Raw genomic sequence first — 18,807 nt, 5'->3', positions numbered from 1 at the left:
TGGAGAAGAGCGATACCAGCCCCACAGCTACCTGAATAACCTACCCTGGCCCTCATTGTAGCAAAGAGCAGCCCGAATTAGTTATATTCAACTCCACGGCTATGGTGCTACTTAGAAGGGCATAGAGGCAAGTTAGCAGAATGTTTCTTGGCCTATCCTCCCAAGGAGGTTTTCAAAGTCTCCCTGACGTGACTTAACTCTTAAGGGGTAATTTCCATCCCCTTCAAGTTGACGACAGCAAGCGAGGACCAACATATGTTAATGTCATTTCTCTCTTCTTTCAATTACATACCAAAATAAAGTACTGCAACACAAAATGGAAGAACTAAAGGACTAGGATGGGTAAAGCTCATCCAAGAGACAGACGACAAGAAGGAAGAAATCGGCGTAAGGAATAAGTGAAGAGACATCGACCTCGTCAAATAATATCACTAAAGACCCAAAGAGAACAACTATCTAACATGAGCGAACGAAGACAATATAAGCGGAAGAGTTGTCGGCCAATGGGGTCTTCAGGATTAGGTTAGGCACTGGCGGGGTAGACCGTAAAACTCTATATGAAGGCAATCCCCCCCCCCCCCCGACGCACACGCACCTAATGCCAAGCCCATAATTTCCTGCTACAAAACCCCCCAGGTCGACCATAAAAAAAAAAAAAAAAGAATAAAAAGAAGAAAACACCGGAGAAGAATACGTAAAGACAAGCAACCTGGCACAACAAAGTATAAACCTATTTCATTAATGATCAGAAGTTACAACATAAAGCCACAAGCTTACAAAGGACAAATTATAACGTGAAGCCGCAAGCTTACAAAGAACAAGACAAGTTACAAAGTGAAACAACAATGACAAAAATTTGTGAAGGCGCAAGCAAACCTGTAACCCCCGCTCCTTTCTTCTTACGTAAGCTTCTCTCTTTCTTACGTAAGGCTCCTCCTTTATGACGTAAGCAAATTTTGATGACGGAATTATGCAACAGTCTGCCATTCTTTCTGGCGACTGCGAGCATCGTCATGTGTGCCGAACCATGACGACGTGCCTCTCGAGATATTAGGTGACTTCTAAGGTACGCCCAGTGTTTTAAATGTACTGAAAATATTTATATGAGGTATTTCCAGTATCGTTGAGTTAAACTTGTTTTTAAATGAGACAATTATAATATTTTGAAGAGCTCCAAAATATTATAAGTGTCGGAGATCATTTTAATATTAATTATTAAAATGATTCTCGTTATTTGAAATATTAAGGGATTTAAATTATGTTGAAAGTTTTAATTAATTTAATGGTTTTATTCTCTTAAATATATTAAATAAGACTTCATCATTTATTAATAATGAAGAAACATTATTTTATAAACTAAAGTTAGTTTAAAATAATATTTACCTTAATTCCTCTTATTTCTTTTAATTAAGTTAACGTTTACGCATTTTCAAATCAGTATTTTAATATCTCAACGTTAGATCGTTTTGAGGACCCCAAGACGAAAGGACTGGGTTAAATACCCAGACCCCTCTCTCTTTCCCCTCACTTTTCCCCAACTCTCTCTCTCTCTCTCCACCCTCGCCCCTCAAGCGTACGCTGTATGCAGTCCATCTCCACCGTAGCTTCCATCGCACAGCCCGGTGCCGCCAGCTCTCACTGCCGGCACCGTCGCACTCCTCTTCCTCCGACGAGCCTCCCCATGGCAACCTCTCTCCCTCACGCTCTCCCTTTCTCCCTTTCAGAAGTGTAATGCCTGAATGGGCATGATGCCCATTCCACCGCCGTGTGCCACCTACCAGCGCCACCAGCGCCACCAACAGCCTCCCCTCTCACCGATGAACCCCTCCCATGGAACCCAAGCCTCGGGAAGCTCCCTTCCCCCTCCGTCGCACGCACGCAAGAAACCCATTTATGGGTTTCGCACGGCTTCCAGCTACCGACGCTGCTAGCGCCGCCGTGCGGGACTCCCCTGCCCACCAGGCACCACCATGAGCCTCCCTCTCCCTTCCTCTTCCCCCTTCATGTGACCCATGGCCAGTAGCCCTCCTCCATCGCACGGCCTCCCTCTCTCTCTAACTCACGGGTTGCACACCGTGCACCGCCGTGCACCACCACCCACGGTGGGTAACCACCGTCATCAGCCTCCCCAGGCCACCACCAAGCCAACCCAACCTCCCACAGCCCCGATCTGTCACCCATGCACGCACACTCTCTCTCACTCTCCCACGGCTTCTCCTCCATCGTGCGGCCAGATCTGCCACCGTGGCGCCACATCGACTCCACCACGAGTTCCACCGCACCTCCCTTAGCCGAGCCCTAGGGTCAAACCACCACTTTACGTGGTGGGTAATCATTGGACGTGATGGACAGTCACTGCGTGTGACTGACCACCACTGTACACTACTAGATCCGCCATGTTACACTCCTTGCCACCATCACAAGGCCTTCACGAGCCCTTCCAAGACCACACTTAGCTATCCAAATGCCCAAACAGTCAATGTACGTGGGTTAGCCACCACATACGACCTCTTCGACGTCATTGGCTGTGACGATCAGGGAGTAACGCACGGGTTATCCCGTCGATGGTATAACTCTCTATCCCTCGTTAATTATGTTAGATATTGATCAGTGGACTTGGTTGTGGATTGTGCTGTTAGTATTAGGGGAATGACTGTGTAGTATTGAGATGGGTTGTGTAATGCGCTGTCAAGTGTTAGGCATATCTGTGTAGTGTGGTGATGTGATGTACCGTGTATATGAAGTGTTGGGCTCATTGTGTAGTGTGATGTGAAATGTTGGGCACTCTATGTAGTGAAGTGTTGGGCTTATCTGTGTAGTGCGCTGTGAAGTGTGAAGCGTAGTTGGGAATTGTGTTGTGCAGTGTTGTGGACTGTACGGTGTAGTGTGGTTGCGGACTATGCATTATATTGGTGTAGTGGCATGTGGAGTGGGAACAGTACACGCTGAGTGTACTTTGTGTGTGGTGTAGTGTGACATAAAGAGAGTATATATAGAGTATACTCTCCTGGCGTATTGTGGAATGGGAAGAGTACACGTAGAGTGTACTTTGTATGGCGTGGTGTGTGATTTGAGTACACGTGGAGTGTACTCCATGTAATGGAGTGACGCACCATATGGCGGGTACACCATAATGGTGATGTGGCGTGGTATGTATGAAGGGAGTACATGTAGAATGTACTCCGTATGGTGGAGCGATGCACCATACGGCGGGTATGCCGTAATGGTGATGTGGCATAACATGTATGGAGTATACGCGGAGTGTACTCCATGTGGTGGAATGATGCATCGTATGGCGGGTATGCCATATTGATGATAGGTTGTAGCATGTGGAAAGGGAGTATATGTAGAGTATACTCCACGAGGCAACGACACTCCGTGTGGCGTGTCGCAGAGATAAGGATGGTTGTGCAGTTAATGGGCGTAGAACGTGGTGAATAGTGTCAGGAATTGTGGAACAATGTCCTGAAGTAGTTATGGCACAGCCTGCAGTCTGAGGTGACAAGTGTCACCGTGATGGACTTATGGCTAGGAGTATGCGTGAAGTAGCAGAACAAGTATAAGAGTATGCAGCGGAAGCTTGACTGGGCAACGTCATGAAGTGACGTGGTTATTGACAGTCATGCTTATGATGGGTGAGGAATTAGTGTTGAAATGGCGTAGCGGGATCGTGACGAGATGTCACGATGAGATAGGAGTACGTGAGGAACCGTACTCGTGATGAGTTAGAAGTTGGCGTAGAAATGACGTAGCGGGATGTCAGGTGATGTCACAAGGTCACTGTGTAGCTTGAGAATAGTCTTGAGCTATATGATGTGACATAAGGCGTAGTTGTGAATGGAGCCTTGTCGCACTAAGTGTTGGGATGAACTGTAAGAAGGGACGGATAGCATGAAGAGTCATGCTAGCCGAGTTAAGAGAATATTGGTATCGGAGTATGACCCTTGTCCCTCCGAGCAGGTGATCAAAATGTTATATGTTGATCTTAGGTGATAAAGGGGTAAGGTACATGTGTAATCTGGTTAGACACATGTGCCGGATGGATTCACCATATGTAATGGGTAATTTGTCCTAAGCAGAGTTACACGATGATTAAGCCTCAGAGTTGGCTTAGAGCCGTGTAGCTTGTATGGATGGGAATGAGGATTAGTATGAGCTAAAATGTATGGAGATAGTGATGAGTGTACTGTCTAAAGAAGGGATGCGTGATTTAGTTGGTCTGAGTCATGCGTCGGAACATGGCTAATGAGAAGAATGAGACAGAGGTCTTAGTGTCTTAATTCTAAGGTGAATCATGGGTTCACTTTAGTGAATGAGCACTCGAGGCAAAACCTGAGTTGGAAGATGCGGTGACCGCAATGGGTCTCCGAAGGTTTTAACGTAGTAAAGGGCACGTAAGTGCATGAGATAGAAGGAGAGTGTTCCAAGTATAGCGTAGTTCTATTTATAGTTAAGTTGCTTATGCACTAGATAGAGAATGACGTTAAGGTTATATATGCATGTAGGTTGCCAGCTGACACACGCATGAATAGACTGCATGGTATGAAAATAGCATAGAGTCCAGGTAAGTATTACGTTCATGCCCTTCTAGAGTTTTCTAGAAATTAAAAAACGAAAAGGAAAAGCTTTTATCTTTAAGAAAATGCTTACGAAAGAAGATGCTATACTTTCAAATGTATATGTACGTACGGCCCCTCCATGAAAGCCCATTTTTACGCACCCAATTATTAATTGTACCCATGTGAATGGATGACTATAAGATGTATCTATTGTATGTATTTTCAAAGAAAACGAACTGATGTAAATGCATGAAAGACGAGCTTGAGCTGACGCCTTCGTGGATCCTACAGACCGACTCTGTCGCAAGCGCCGCGAGGTGATGCTCGTGGACATCGCGAAGGCCGACGTTCAAGGTGATGCTTACGGATGCCACGAAAGGCGAAGTTTGAGCCTGTGCTTTATGTTTTATCGACGGTACGAACTGATACTTTTGTGAATGCCGCGAGGTGATGCTTGTGGATATCATGAAAGAGGACGTTCAAGCCCATGCTCATGAAATGATGTTTTCTCATAAAAAGAAATGTTTTCTCATGTTAAATGAAAGAAAGAACTGAATGAAAGCTCCAGCTCTTTAGAGCTGGCATGAATGAATGAATGAAAGCATGAAATGTATGAAGACACGTAACGGCCATATGAATGAATGAAAGGGTACCCATGAATGGACAGATTGCAATGCCGGGTAAGTAGTACTGGTAGTGCATCCAGTGCTGCCCCCTATGAAAATGGATTCCTAACCTGTGGCCACGGGCGGGATCCAGGTCCAAAAGACTGCTAACCCTAACACACGGGGCGTAACAGTATGTACCGGCCTATGAAAGTGAAAAGAAAGAATGTATGTATGTACGTATGTACGCATGCACGAATGCACTTTAAGAAATGAAGGCACTGCACTCTTGCAGAAATGAAGGCACTGACGGGTGAAACGTTTTACGAAAAGAAAGAAAAATCCCGTCCAGTGACGTTTTCAAATGAACGCACGTATGCACGCATGCATGTATGTATAGTATGTACGAATGATGAATGCATGAATGAAAACCTACGTTCTTATATTTTAACTGCATGAAGTAATGCTTACGAGTCTTCGACTCATTTTAGTTTTTATGCATGTCCCTCCCCCCTCCCCCCCACAGGGAAGGAAATGAAGTACGCGTCGGGACAGACACGGCCCATGGGGAAGAGCACAGAAGTCTAGGCACGAGGTTCAAATGTAAGAGAGGCATTTTATTATTAAAATTGATGTTTTTAGCTGTAAACCTCTTTTATTGCAAAATCACATTTTTATTTTATAAACGTAGAGTCTTACACCCTGGGAAGAAAGCAAAAAGTTTTAAATCGGATAGTAATTCTCGTCGTCCTTTCTCAAAATATTTTATAAAAAGACCCACCACAAGGACGGGCGTTACAAAATCGAAGCCTGATCAGATCATATTCTAGTAGAAGTGGTGATCAGGGATCTTTATCATTATGACATGCTGATAACGCCAATTGTTACCTCAAAGAAAATCCCAGTAGAAGTGGCAGACAAAGGTCTTTATCATTACGACATGCCGATAACGCCAGAGGTTACCTCAAAGATAATCAACAAGGAATGTAACGAGGCAACTAATTGAGCAGTACGGTGACAGCAAATGCCAAGACGTACTAATGAAGGGGTGTGAGAAACTGTTGGGCTTGAGAAGAGGTGTTGCATGCAGGAGTGTACAAAAATGAAGGCTGAAAGTGAGGTTGAGCTTTGGAAGAGGAGGTTTGAAACTGGAGCCTCAAACAACAGTGAAGTGCAAGACCCGTCAAAAGAGCCAGTTGGAGTGCAGCTGAGGAGAATGAACCATCAGAGGGCGGGATTATGTATGGCAGAGCAACCCCTAAGGGTGCTTGGGATTAGATCCCTTTCGAGGAGAGCAGCCCGTTCCAAGGACACTTCAACCAAGGGAAGCTATCGTACACTCAAAGCCCTCAGATTGCATCAGGGATTCCAGAGGATATGAGTCTTCATCCTTTCCAAGCCGTCAGTGTAACCGAAGTTCCAGGCATCATCATGGACACTATGGACATACGACAGCTCCACCCGTAGATCCCGGATAGTAGCATCACAGGCCTCCAAAGTGCGCCTTACCTTGGCCTGAAAAGTCTCAAAATCCCTCCTTCGTTTCCTTTCATCTTCTAGGGCCTTTCTCTTGTCCGTCAGAGACTAGGAAGCCTTCTCATACTGCCTCGAAAGCCACTTGTATGACTGATCATCAGAGATATGCTGCTTGCGCAGCTCCAAGTTTTCGGCCCGCAACCGCTCAAGCTCCTGCTAATAGTTGTCGATTGACTTTTGTAACCTTTCCCTCGCCTGGGAAGCAAATGCCACCTCGAGCTGAAGAAGGCCAACCTCATCCCAGGACTTCAACAAGTCAACGAGGGCCTCCTGCAAATCGGTTTGGCCAATTTTCACAGGTTAGAGGTACGACTATTATTTCCCATTTAATGTATGCTAATGATGTGGTAATCTTCACAAATGGTAGCATGAGATCTATTCGGGAGCTTTTAGTGGTGCTTAATCAATATTAGAGATGGTCAGGACAAAGTATCAATAAAGAATAGATGACTATGTTTTTCTCTAAACATATTTCGTTCTCTCGAAAGAGGGAGATTATGCGGAGACCAAGTTTTTCAGAATGCTCTTTCCCCTTCAAATATTTGGGGGTCCCGATTATCTTGGATAGACTCAAGCATATGCACATGGAGTAAATGTTGACTAAAGTGAGCAAGAAAATAAGTGGTTAGAGGATGAAACTTCTATCTGCGGGAGGTAGACTAGTTTTATTACGGCATGTGTTATCTAGTATGGCTATTCATTTATTTGTTGTTTGCAGGCTCCTCGATCAACTATCAAAGAATTACATCGTTTTATGAGTACCTTTCTCTGGGGGGAGGCTAATCGTTTGATGAGTACCTTGGTTTGAGAAATCTTGATGACATGCAAAAAGCTCTACATATGAGGTTTGCTTGGAATTTAATTCAAGGTAATTCTCTTTGGGCAAATTTCTTTGAAGACAAATATATTCTTATTGATTCTAATAAGGGTTCTAGATTTTGAAAAATGATTGTTAGAAGTATTCTTCTTGTCTTGAATAATGCGAAATGGAGGATTAAGAATGGTAATTTTTTTTCTAGCATGATAAATGACAAGACTGTGGGCCTCTAATTGACCATATGAATTTAGTGGGTCATTCTCTACTTCGCGTAAAGGAGTGTAAATTGAATGATAGTTGGGATGTTGATTTTCCTGTGGGGTTAGTTGGTTTGAAAAATGTTGATGATATCTTGGATACTTTAGCCACTTGCAAGACTGGTTCAGATGTATTAATATGGACTAAATCTGATAATGGTTGTTTTTCTACTAAGTCGGCTTGGGACTGTGTTCGTATCAGGGGATCACAATGTGAATGGTATTCTTGGGTGTGGCATAAATTGATTCTGCTAAAAATTTCTATTGTTATGTGAAAGGCTTAGTATTTGGCTTTAAGTTTTGATGATTGTCTTTGCCGTATTTGTATTCCAATTGTTTCTCGGTGCAATTATTGTTGTGTTGTTGGGCATTGTGAAGGCCAAAATCATGTTTTATTTGAAGGTGAGATACCCTATAAGGTGTGGTAGTTCTTTGGAGTCATGTTTGGTGTTCCTATTGGCAGAACATGGAAGGATACGGTGTCCTCTTGGTTTCATCGTGCCAAATCCTCTGCTCAAGTGGGTTTAATTATGAGGATCATTCTAATGATTATCATTTGGAGACTTTGGAAGAGTAGATGCTTGGCGCACATGGGGGGTCTTACTGAATCTTTATCTGATTTACTGCATTCTATTAAAAATTGGATTGGTTTATTATGTCATGACTCACATAAAATTTCTAGATTGTCTAACTTTGATTTGCAGGTGCTTTAATGTTGAATATTTCTACTGGCACCCCTATAGTTCGCAGGTGTTGATTAGTTGCTTGGACAAGACCTCAGACTAGTTGGTTCAAATTGAATACAGATGGTAGCAGTCTTGGCAATCCAGGCTCTTCTGGTGTGGGTGGTATCATTAGAGACGATCGTGGCAAATTAGTTCATGATTTTGCTTCACATGTCAGCGTTGCATCTAATAATAAAGCTGAATTATTAGCCCTTCTTTATGGTCTTAAGGTTTGCATTTCTTTGGATATAAAATTTGTTGAAATTGAACTTGATTCTTTGACTGCAGTCTCATGGTGGATCCAAAGAAGATGCAGGGTGTGGTACTTGGAGGACTTCTGGGAGGAACTTAATGATATCAGGGCATCCATGTCTAGCTCCATAAAACATATTTTCAGTGAAGGAAATCAAGTGGCAAATTGGTTGGCTAAACAAGGTGCGGTAGGGTCTAATTTTGCTTGGAACAGATTGGAGGATTTTCCTCGTAGGTTGAAAGGTCTAATTTGTATGGATTACTCTGGATTACCTTCATTACGTTTTTACTAGATTTTGTTGGTTTTTTCCTACTTTGTTTTGTCTTTTGTCCTACTGATTCAGATTTATATGATAGGCTTGTTTAGATTATTTCATGGTTTTAGTGGTTTAATTTATTGTATAGGCTGTTTTTTAAGTTTGATACACGGGATGATTTTTTCTTTCAATATCTATAAATCTCATGTGTCTTGATTTGTTACCACGGTGTTTCTCCGCCATAAGTGAGGGGAATTAATAAAATTGGGATACCGTCCTCTTCTTTAAGAGAGAGAGAGAATGGTTATATGGCGAGTAAGGTAGCGTTATTTTTAATTTTATTAAATTATGGATTGTAATGCTTTTCAATACAATAATTTTATTTGCTTTACTGATGCCATTTTTTAAATAGAAACACAAGAAATGAAACTGGAAGAGCTAATTGAAGATGTTATGGGGATTGAATATCAACAACAAGAGCAAGGAGGACGCTTCAATTCCTTCTATAAACCAATCAAATATTTAGATTTGTGTTTATTATTATTGGGATTGTAACTTTAATATTATTATAATATGTTTATGTTTGTATTGTTTGTATTGTAATTTTGGACTTATCCTAATATTTGGTATTGTTGGGATTTTGATTATTGTTTGGATTGTAATATTGAATTTTTATTTGGATTTGTAGTTTATTGTTTGGATTGTAATATTCATTCTATTAGATGTTAAAATATGAAAAATATTGATATTTTCACTAGTAATTAGTTTTATATTTTTGGAAGATTTTGTGATTTTAATTTTTATGTGAAATTATATGAATCACTAAATTAGGTCAAATGGGTTATTCGGGTCAGTTCAACCCATTAATATGACACGGGTTGAAACGGATCGTGTTATATTGACCCATTTTCTGAATAATTAATAAAAGGTTATAACAAGTCATATCATGTCAACCCGTTATATAATGGGTCGTGGTAGAGTTTGAAATTCTGACAAGTTAAGCTTAACGGGTCGTGTTCGTGTTGACCCATATAGTATAATGCTTATGCCATGACACGACACGAGACGAACATGACCTGTTAACATTATTTGCCATCCTAGTCTTGACCCCTAACTTGAAGAGTAGATTTGTAGGGGTTGGGTTAACAAGCATGTGTGGACAACCCCCTTTATATAAAAATGGATTCAATATTTGGGTCAAACATAAATGTGACTCTTTTATTGCACTTAATTATTTTTTATTTCAAAAAAAATCAAAAGTCAAATAATGCCAACTTATCATAATTAGATAAGTGGAATAATAGTTTAATATGCAAAATTTTCTATATTCCACCCTATCAATCTGTTTCTATCACATCATTAAATACTACTTGTAAGAATAATTCTTCGATCAACTTTTATTTTTATATTTTTTTATGGGTGCTCTGAAAAAGAAAGTAGTGTTTAGTAGTTGGGAGTTGTTTGCTAGGACTTAAGCCTAACCGAAGGACGGTAAAAAGGAACCGGGAAAGGGAGAGCACGGGAGCACCAAAAGGGAAATAAATGACATGTCAGAAGAGAAGGGTCACTGACCCACCCAAGCCAGGGGTATCAATAAGCCAGCTAAACCGATTCGACTAGCTATGGAGAAATGGTGACAAGTGTCAAACCTTTCGGGATGCCAAAAATAAGGTCAATAACTCCTACCGCACGATAGGACATATATGGGAGATAAACTGTCGCACGTAATCCTGGGCATCAGGGTGAGAGCCATAGTAGGAAACGGTCATGGGGCTTGGAAACATCATAGGACATAACGAATAGTTCCCATCGCTCATGCAGTAGGAATTGAAGGGGTAACTGGAAAGGAAATTTTCCCCCACAGAATTGGGCCTAGGTCTATAGGATATTTGGGCCTTGAACTATATGCATTTGGACTAGTCCAGTATCGCAAGAAGAAGGCCCTGGTTAGAGTGACGCATAAGAGTCGTGTTGCATTTAATGTGCCAACATGAAATGTGAGCCCAAGATTCCTACAGAGGATCCTGTTGCATACAAGAGATTGTTGCATTAAATGTGACAGTATGACAGTCTGAGCAGACAAGACCCTGATGGTCGGGAATATACAATACATGAGAGTTGATCACTCTAAACCCATTCTTAGTCCTTTCTCTCTTTTCTCCATTGAAAAATACATTCTGACTTTGGCATCGAAGGTATTACAAACACACCCCAGCACCACATTTTCTTCCTCTATAGGCACTCGGCGAATTTGACCTAATGGTTACAAAACATGCCTGAACAGTTACATCCCCACAAATAAACTATAGAGGCATTTAGAAATAGGAATGCTTTTCCCTTGCGTAAGCCACTACAAAGATCATGATTTGACAAAAGACAGAACCAAGGGCTTGGGGGTTGACAGAGGTAACCGTAATTATGAGTATACAAGATTCTCATTTGCCAATTAGTGAGACAATTTAGCAAAGGGAAAAGTGAACAATTGATAAACCCCTAAACCTTTTTCATTCGAGTTATATATCTCTGAGAATATTTTATTCAACCATCAGCTTGTTACCCAATCTTCATGGGCTAACAAATTTCTGGTAATTCTCTGTATCTATTGAGAGAAATCCAACACCAATCCTACTAATCATTAGTTAGTGGTTTGAATAATATTTTGACAATATCAATTATTTCAGGTGTAATGCCTAGTTTTTGCGTGCAACCAAGCTACCTGAAAAAAGCATTTGTAAGATAATAGGACACTCTTTTACACATCATAATTTTTTTACATTAGAATATATTTAGCTAAAGAAAGGCTCCTTTTGTTATAATAATTGCCTTACTAATATAAAATTATTCACTAAATATCAATATATATATAACTTTTTAGGTGGGTCCCTCCATATGAGACAAGCCCATGTAAGCCACCTAAGTGGCATTTCGGGAATTCTAAAAGGTAAATTTTTTAAAAAAAAAGTGATGTGTCATATGTGTTAACGAGAGACAAAAAGAAAAGACGGAAAAGAAAGAGAGGGAGGTGTGCACCGCCGTATGTATGAAGAGAGAGAGAGAATTTGTCTTTTTCTCACACTTCCATCAGACTTTTGAGGGATTACCTATGGTCTGATTTTGATGAAATTTTAGTATGTTATTCCTAATGATGAGAGCTTTGTTTTGAATTATGCTGATCATTGAAATTCATCTCTTATTGTTTACTGCAAATACCTTGTTCATACCGATAGCCTCTAGAGATTGTTCTAGAGAAAAAAAATTGTAAGCCTATTATTGTTGGTAGTGGAAGTTTTAATTGGATTAGATCCTATTATTCTTTATTCCATTTGTGGATTTATTTTTGCTAGATTGCTAATTTAATTTGCGCAAAGAATGATAGAAAATATTCCACTTTATTTCTATGTTCACCCTAGCAATAGAGTATTCATATGGTAGCATGATTAAACTCACTTCTTTCAATTACTCAATTTGGAAGGCATGGATGAAGGATATTCTGTTTTGCGAAAAGTTATTTGAGCCTATTGATTTGGCTGATGTTAAACCAGAAAAGAAAATTAATGATGAATGGAAGGAATTGAACAGCAAAGCTCTTGATCATATCAAGAAATGGGTTTATCAAAGTGTCTTTCATCATGAGCCAAGCTTACAATCTTTCAATGAAATTAGAAAGTCTTTATGAGTGAAAGACTACACAAAATAAAGCTTTTATAATAAGAAGACTTGTACATTTAAAGTACAGGGATGGACAAAGTGTTGCAGAATATTTGAATAATTTTCAAGAATGGTTGAACAAGTTATATACCATGAAATTCAAGCTTTACTTTTATTGAGTCCCTTGCTAACCAATTGGGAAGCTTTGGTTGTGTCTCTCATTAATTCAACTACCAATGGTGTGATGATATGAGTATGGTAAAAAAATAGTATGTCCAATGAAGGGGCAAGAAAGAAAGAACATGGTATTTCTTCTTATTTAGAAGCACTTGTTACAAAAAAGTAAGAGAGGAAGTAAAAGCATAAAACCTCATGGATAAAAGCACTTGTTACAACAATGACAAGTCAAGGAAAGCCCACTTCAAGAAAAGAGATAAAATCCTTTTACTTTGGTAAGCTTGGGCATATAAAGAAAGAGGGCAAAACATTAAAAGAGGAATAGGTGAGAGAAAAAGGTGAAGAACAGAAAGAAGAAAAAGAAACTGCAAGGGTTACATTTAATGGTATGCATTCATTATTTGCGATGATGCTCATGCTAATGTTGCTTGTCAGAATTTTTCTTAGGTAATTGATACAACATCTTTTTCTTTTTTTCTTTTTTCTTTTTTTTTTTTTTTTGTTTTGTGTTATCCCACGCAGAGATTTCTTCTCTTCCTATACTAGTAGTGATTTCGGTAAGGCTAGGATGATAAATGATGCAAAGTGTGAAATTATAGGCATGCAATTGGAAACCAGCATTGGGTGCAAATTGATTCTCAAAGATGACAAGCACGTTCCTGATATGCATTTTAATTTGACTTCAACTGGAAAATTGGATGGTGAAGGCTATCATAATCATCTTAGAGGTGGAAAGTAGAAACTTAGCAAGGTTTCTCATATTCTAGCCAGGGAAGAAAAACCAACACTATTTACAAGAAAGATGCAAGGTTGATCAATGAGGATGTTATTGCTGCTAAGAATGAAATCTCCACTGAGCTATGACATAAAAGGTTTGGTCACATTAGTGAGAAGGGACTTCAGATTCTTACAAATAAACAAATCCTATCCAATATAAAAGTTATACAACTAATGTCTTGCACACATTGTCTTACGGGAAAGCAATGAAAAATTTATTTTCATAATTTTCCTCCAACTATAAATGGTGATATTCTTGACTTATTTCACACTGATGTTTGCGCTATGAATGCTAAACGTCTTGGTGGTGAACTTTATTACATTAATTTTATTGATAATCACTCAAGAAAAGTATTGTCTTTTGTGCTGAGAACTAATGACCAAGTACTAGATGTGTTGAAGGTCTTACATGTGAAAGTTAAAAGGAAAACTGGAAGATAATTAAAATATATTCGGGCAGATAATAGTGGTGAGTACATAGGACCAGTTGAAGAGTATGCAGAAGTCATGACATATGACTTGAGGAAATAGTTCTCCAAACACCATAGTAGAATGGTATAGCAAAGACAATGAATAGAATAATTTGTGAAAGAATAAGATGTATACTCTCTCATGCAAAATTGCCCAATTCCTTTTTGGATGAGTTAATGTGGACAACAATTGACTTGGTCATTTTTTTTCTTTCAGTTCCTTTGGATAGTAGCATTCCTGAAAGGGTTTGGACATGGAAAGATATTTATCGAGCATTTGAGGGTGTTTGGCTATAAGGCTTTTGTTCATATTCCTAAATATGATAGGGTCCAAATTTGATAGCAAATCCAAGCAGTGCATTTTCTTGAGTTTTGCACTTGAAGAATTTAATTACACATTGTGGGATTTAGATAAGAAGAAAAATTTAGAGAAGCAGAAATATTGTTTTCTTTAAAGATCAAACCATTGAAGATGTGAGTCAGAGTAAAACGCTTGAGTCTTTCAATGAGGAACTTGTTGATATGAATTGATTTTTTATTCTTCAGTGATGCATGATGAAGAATTTGGTTACACATTTTGGGATCCAATCAAGAAGAAAACACAAAGAAGCAGATATGTTTTGTTTGAAGATCAAACTATTAAAGATACATAGAGTAAAAAGCCTAAGGGCCCGTTTGGGAACATAATTGTTCTTAATTATTCTCAAATATTCTCAACTATTTCATTTTCAAATATCACTCAAACTCGAAAAACATTTCAATTTCACTTCTGAACCTTTTCATTTAATCATTACCTAATTAGTACAATTTTCACAAACTTCTAAACAAAACATAAAAAATAATACAACTTTTTCAAATATTAAAACAAAAATTATATTCAAACAACCTTTTAACTTTATAATCTTTTTATTCAACATTTTCTCTATCCTTTTCTAAAATTGAATAAAATATTTTCTCTCTTTAACTCAAACTTTTTCACTACTATTTAAAAATATTCTAAGATATTCTAGTATCTAAGTGGGCCTTAAGTCTTTCAATGAAGAACTTGTTGATATGGATTTATATTTTCTTTCTTCTGTGATGCATGATGAACATGGGAGGAGATGTATTAGAAGAACAAGATGTTTTTTTTAAACAAGAAGAATCAGTTGATATTGTTGAAAGTGGTGTACCTAAATTGATGATATGAGATTAGAGCAACAAGCAAAACAACCTCTTTTGGAACCACATGCAGAAAATCAGTTAAGAAGATCTACTAAAGACTAGGTCCCATGGTTTTATCTTTTGCATTTGAGGGTTTTTCATGTAAAAATCTTGATGTCTTGCTTGTGTGGTGCTTGATTTTTTTTTTATTCTATTTGTGGGTTTATTTTTATTGAAAAATGATATTTGCAGTCATGGAATGCACAATTTTCGCATACTTCATTTAAAAAGGTGGGTAAATCCAGGACCAGCATGAAAAACTTATTTCTTTAATAGTGGCCTCATTTTTTTAGGAGTACACATGGACTGCACACTTCAAGACTGTATATAACATTACTAATTTCTATTATATTGCTAATTAAATTTGTACGAAAAAAGGTAGAAAATATTTATTTGTATTTTTTATGTTTACCTTAACAAACTTTTGATGAATTAATCACGTATGAAATTAGGGTTTCTCAATGGGACAGTCAGGTTCGATCCGCACCCATTGTATAAAAAAATTAAGACTGTTCATCCGGGCCGAATTTTTATCCGGCCCGGTCTAGAACCCAGATAACAGGGCTCCAGTTACGGGTTTTGGCTCGGATGTTATCTGGGTTTGAACCCGCATCACCCCTAACTGCCCCAATCCGGGTCGGTTATGGTATTACACCTGGGTATCGGATTTTAACCCCGGTACCAGGTTTTAATACTAAAAAAAAAAAAAACTACCTCGCTCTGCCCCACCCGTGTCATTTGAATCTCATCTCTCTGCAAACTCTACTCTCCTCTGTCTCTCCCCCTCGAGCTATGAAACCCTAGCCTTCTGAGTTCTCCTTCAAGTTTTGACGTCGTCTCTCTCTCTCTCTCTCACGTCGGTACTTTGGTAACCCTCTCTCTCACACTTCAATAACTCTCTCTCGATCGATCGATCTTGATCTGTGATCCATGCCTTTGAACAAATCTCTTGTGGGTATAAAGTATATGCTGTTATTTTGCTAGATCTACTATTTTTTCTGTCTCTCTCTCTATTTTGTTAGATCAGCTATTTTTTCTCTCACGCGAGGACTTGGCAGAAGAGAAGAGTCCATTTCTAGCTGCCATGTCTCTCTATTTCAAGTTTTGGTCGTCGTCTCTCATGGAAGTAGATCTGGTCTTTCTTTCTGTTTTGGTTGACTTCATTTGTGGTAGTGAGTGACTTTAAACATTGTGATCTGTGGGCATGTGGAGTCTTTGTGAGAGACAGAGAGACTGTTATGGGCAAGTCTATCTTTGGGTTCTTTGAGTTTTTGATGGGTGTTCAAGAAAGTTACACCGTTTCTCTGAGTGGTGGGTAGGTTTGCTGGGTGTTCGAGAAAGTTACATCAAAAGTCTCGGTATTTGAAAGATTTTGATGATCTTTGTTTCATTTTTGGAGTTTTTTCTTCGAGGTGTTTGTAGCATCGCATTTCAATTTGTGTTCTAAGACTTTTGGTGTATAACATTGTTGTTATTGTTGTGGTTGGGTTTTTTTTTTTTTTCTAAATGAAATTTTATTGGCTCATACCTTTTTCTCGTATCTGTCAGAGCATTGGAAGCAGGACATTATAACTTGGCATTTTCCATGTTTATGTTGTAAGTGTTGTTTCTATGGATTTTACATATGCTGATTTTTGCTGCGAATCTTCACATGAACTTTGAAATCTAACTTTTCCTTATATGTCAGCTCAATCTGATATGTTAAATCATTTCCAGATTGTTTCAACTAAATATAATATCAACTTACCTATAAAAAAATGATACTTCTGGAACTTGATAGACAACACAAGTACTGACATATTGTTGTTCTGCTGATGGTTTCGATATATGTTGGACATCATTTTAAGCTAGGCTAATCTTTCATAAAGCTTTTGTTTGTTGTCTTGCAATATATTGGACACAATATCAATTAAAACAAGAAAGAAAATTATGGCTGAGAAAACAGAAGGTTTTATACTCTCTTAATTAAATGCATTTACTTGGTCAATTCTGAACAGAGAGAGCAAGAAGTTCTAAGTTGCCTCGGTAGCTATTGCATTAATTAAGTCATGGATTCCACATTAGTTTTGAATAATGCAACATTCTTATTGAATCAATGTGTATTAATTTCTTCTCTTATATATTGCAGCAGGAGTACTCCTAGTAGTAGTAGTAGTAGAGCATAGATATTGTTGTTGTTTCTATGATTATGATTGTAATATAAGGGTGATCAAAACTCAGATCATTACAGATATATATATATATATATGATAAGCATATATATATATATATACACACACACACACACACACTAGTAACTAGCACTTTGAATCCAAATGCATTTTATGTCCTTTGAGAAAGAAAATGGGAATGCAACCTTGCTAGCTAGATCATAACCTTTTGTTATAGTTCAAAGTAGCTAACTAGCTAGATGCATTGAACTTTAATGTGGATCTTCGAAAGAAATGTGACTTGGGAACCAACAGTGCACTAAGTGTACTGGGAATGTTGTTCATCCCGCAATAGCCAATTCTATAGATGTGTAGAGCATAGAAGTTTTACAGAATCCAACTTATAAAGGTATTTCCAGAAATCTATATATGCTAATTTCTGTTCAATATGGTGATAATTAAAGTTATACATAGTTATTTAATTTTGTACTAATTTTCTGATTTTTAATTGCATTACACATTTTAGTATTTTTCTTTTTTCTGTATTAGCCCCATGTCTAGTAATTTTGTGCTAACCTTTTTTACTTACAGAATGTGCATGATCTCTCTCAATCAGATCACTTGAAGTTGCTGCTTGTTGGAATTATTTTGTAATTCATATCTTATAGTTGTGTATTTTGCAATGTAATGTAATGTGTAAATAACAAAATAGTGTAATATGTAGCGGATTGCATGCATTTTAGTTTTTCATTTTTATATATTTTTGTTATTCTGAAAAATGTTAGTATTATGCTTTTTAATGATGACTAGAAAATTTTTTCATAAATATATGCTTTTATAAAAAATAATGATTTTCAACACTTTTTAAAATTTTTTTTCATAAATATAGAATAATTATGCTTTTCAACATTTTAATTATAGGCTTTTATAAAAAAAATAAAAATTATGCTTTTAAACCCTTTATATGGACCTTTAAAAAAAAAAAAGGTACATCTCGGCACCCGGATTTCCAGGTTTCAAAAATTCAGATCCACCCGAATTCCGGCCCGAGTTTGAAATCCGGGTTCCCCGATTGAAACCCAGATGAACACCCCTATAAAAAATATATATATTTCAAAATTTGGTGGCCTTTGTACTGCATTGTATGTGTAGCGTAATTAAAAGATAATTATTTATTTCTTTTATTCAACTCCCAAAGCATCATGGTCCAATGCTAAGAATATGATATATCACTGTCATGTCAAAGATCAGAGTTCGATTTCTAATATTGAGAAAATATTTAGAATGGGAATTTTGATTTTTTTGACACTTTTTAAAGTACAATAGAGTGCAATATATGAAAATAAAATTTTGTGAAATCTAATTATTTATATA

General features: G+C 38.1%; 1 long non-coding RNA gene across 1 annotated transcript; it reads left to right on the top strand.

The window, feature by feature from the left end:
- The first annotated feature begins 17,775 nt into the window (after nt 1-17,775).
- On the top strand, nt 17,776-18,183 carry LOC121259003. Its single transcript, XR_005939497.1, has 2 exons — nt 17,776-17,842; nt 18,025-18,183. It is a non-coding gene; the product is annotated as an uncharacterized LOC121259003 (long non-coding RNA).
- Nucleotides 18,184-18,807: the final 624 nt, after the last annotated feature.

The sequence above is a fragment of the Juglans microcarpa x Juglans regia genome, chromosome 4D (assembly GCF_004785595.1).
Source record: "Juglans microcarpa x Juglans regia isolate MS1-56 chromosome 4D, Jm3101_v1.0, whole genome shotgun sequence".
NCBI classification, from domain to species: domain Eukaryota; kingdom Viridiplantae; phylum Streptophyta; class Magnoliopsida; order Fagales; family Juglandaceae; genus Juglans; species Juglans microcarpa x Juglans regia.
Note: the sequence above shows the minus strand (reverse complement) of the source record. Positions and strands in the feature narration are given on the sequence as shown.